This window comes from Solanum stenotomum, chromosome 1, assembly GCF_019186545.1.
Source record: "Solanum stenotomum isolate F172 chromosome 1, ASM1918654v1, whole genome shotgun sequence".
Lineage (NCBI taxonomy): Eukaryota > Viridiplantae > Streptophyta > Magnoliopsida > Solanales > Solanaceae > Solanum > Solanum stenotomum.
The window spans coordinates 84416812-84419927 of NC_064282.1; the positions used below are offsets into that span (position 1 = coordinate 84416812).

General features: G+C 37.5%; 1 pseudogene; it reads right to left on the minus strand.

The window, feature by feature from the left end:
* Positions 1-1223: 1223 nt before the first annotated feature.
* LOC125857859 (uncharacterized) lies at positions 1224-2729 on the minus strand (annotated as a pseudogene).
* Between the last annotated feature and the right edge of the window lie 387 nt (positions 2730-3116).

Genomic DNA, 3116 nt, shown 5'->3' on the forward strand with positions numbered 1-3116 from the left:
AACAATCAAGCTCTCTGTCAGCTGAAGCACTTGTCCTTTGGCCTCCTCTATATTCTCGTGACAATTCTGCAACCATTCTTGAGTAGTATCAACCCTGTGGGTCAAATTCTCTTCATGTGCCTGAAGCTCTTCGATTTGATTATGAAGTTCTTCAGGCTCCCCCATCCATTGATTTCTCTCGATTGCGACTTCTGCTTGATACGATGTGAAACGCTTTGCTATGTCTGTTTCTCGTCCCATCGAAGCTTTTAACTGATTTTGTAGTCTAGCCTGTGTGTGCATTAAGAGGGTCTTTTCTTTTTTATACTCCTCCTCTTGTTGCTCCATAGCGCCTGTGACAATGCCCAAATCCTCATGTAAGGTTCGAATGGTGGATTGATGTTCTTTTTCAGCCCTATTCTGAATCAACCTAACTCTTTCTTTGAATATTGCATCACGTTGAGCCAACTCTTCTCTAGCATTCTTTAGATCATTACTGAGGATATCCAGAGTAGACCTGTAATTTCTTTCCACCTCGAGCTGAGCTTGCTTGATTCTGACTTCAATTTCCTCTTCTCGATCTCTGAGTTCTCACGCTGATCCTTCGGGCATTACTTTGAGGGGGGCTTGATCAAAGAACCAATGAAGGTATGAGGGGTCTACTTCTCCTTCAACCCGATCGTTTACCATAGCTTTCGAGCTTAAAGTTCGACTACCACCCCAAATCTTTTGAGCTTCTGATTCTCGATCTCGATCTTCAGACGACACCTCCCATACGAAACTCTGTGTATCCTCGGCCCTAGGTAAGATTTGTTTTTGTCCTAGTTGGCGTAGCACCCGAAGGGGTATGTATGGTTTGAATCCTCGAAGGCCTGTCAGAACAAAGAATGGACGATAGGAAGACATAACAATTACCTCACTCGCAGGGAACCAATGATAGTTCCATGTAATATCAGATGCAGTTAATTTAAGAAGATAATGTCTCCACGCTTTGACACCTTTTGGCAATTTATCTATTAATTCCTTCATCCTGTCTGGGTGGCTCAAAATATAATTCGTCCATTCAGATTTGAAATCTGTCGCAAAACGATGGCGATACAAGTGCTCCAAAAACCACATTTGCAATAGAATGCTGCAACCTTCAAAAAAATCTTCCCCTTCTCTACATTTAGTCAAAGCACGATAAATGTCAGCCAACATCATTGGCAAGATAGTGGATTTCTTTTTCTTCATCATAACAACGACTATTCCCGACAGACGAATACTGATTTTTTTATCCTTTCTTGGAAAAACCATGGTTCCCAAAAAGGCCACCATGAATGCTTCTTGTCTATGTTTTTCCCAAGTAGGGAGGTGTTGCCCATTTTTAAGTTACTTCCCGTAGTCTGAAAATCCTTCTTTCTTTCCATATCTTGAGTATAGAAATTCCAAGGAAACCAACCCATTATCGAAACACTCCTTATAAGGATAGATGATGTGCATTTGTTCTAAAAATTTGTTCCCGCTGACGTTTCTTGGGGCTATGAGTGTTTTGCTTCGGAGATCCTTGCCTAACCCTGTGAAACCACCCAACTCCTCCAATGTAGGCGTCAACTCAAAATCACTAAAGCGAAACACATTGTTTGTAGAATCCCAAAAAGGGATCAAAACCTCGATCAAATCTCTGTCAGGACTAAATCTCATGATATCTGTGAGGAAACCAAGATGTTTGAATATCTCAATTCGCCTAAACTCATGCATATCGTTCCACCAAGCCATGAGTAGTGGTAGGGTTTTATCCGTGATCATGAAATTTGGGGGATCATTGACCATTTCGACTGCTTCATCCCTTAGTCTTTTATCACATCTCATAGATTTCATGGTTACCTGGTTAGGAAAAGAAACTCGCGATTTAAAACCAAATTTAACTTATGAAATTTTGATAATTCGAAATCATTTGTTGAAGTAGTTAAAATTAAAAAAAAAAATATATATATATATATGAAAAATGACTCAGAATGCCTAAAATGGTCATTCTTTCGAAAACGACTTTTGTTGACCTTCCTTAAGGGAAGCCTAGGTTGTTTTCAGAGAAAATGACCGGATAAAGAGATAATTTTGACAAGTGAATCATGAAGAACAGAAAGAAAAAGAAATAAAAAGAAGGTGGATATGCCCTATTTGAAACAAATTTAAAGACATACATATATATAATAATTTATTTTATTGCATTTTTTTTTTACTATAACCTTTTTTATTTATATATTTATTTTTTATTTTTTTATTTTTTTTTGTAAAAACTTGATGTTTTGATAAAAGCTAGAATACAATTGAGGGTTATATATATATATATATATATATATATATATATATTTTTCAATTTGTTTATCTTGAATCATTTGGTAAAAATGGGTAAAATAGACATTTCTTCTTTTAGTCAATTATCTAAAGCCGGTCAACATTTGTTATAGTCTTCCACATGATGCAACAAGTAGCACAAGAATATACATGATGGTCTCAAGAAAAGGCACATTCCTAGACAGACCCGACCCCCATGCCGAGTCTTGCTAAGTTAAATGCACATGATGCAGATGAAGCGGAACCTAGTAAGGATATCAGGTATGGAGGTTTCAGTTCTACTAATGTTGAACTTGTGGAGCAAGGTATCTAGACTGGCTGTAAAATGAGCGGACAACTCGAGTTAGGGAGTAGCAACGTACCGGTAGCAGCGCTTTCCGGCTTTGTGCATGGGTGCTCCCTATCCTAAACATGTATGACTAAACATCCTTCACCATGGATCGAAGATCCACTGGCTATCTTAACAAAAGTGGGGTGCGCAGTCGCAATTCCCATAATTGTATTATAGAAGACTCAGAGGGGTGCGCGAGAGAAGACAGTTATAATGCAACGCAAATAATATTAAAATAGTAAAAAAGTAAACAATTAGCACATTCAGCCAACAAATACAATATCCAAAACATAAATAATTAAGTAAATAGTCATATATAAGTCAATATTATAAGCTCGAATTCTGGTTATTCCCCGGCGGAGTCGCCATCTGTCACACCCCTTTTTTTGCTTTTCAAAATTAATTTATGTATGTTTTGAAAGAAAAAGAGTTTCTCCAATTAAAGTGACATTTTGAAAAGAGATTATTT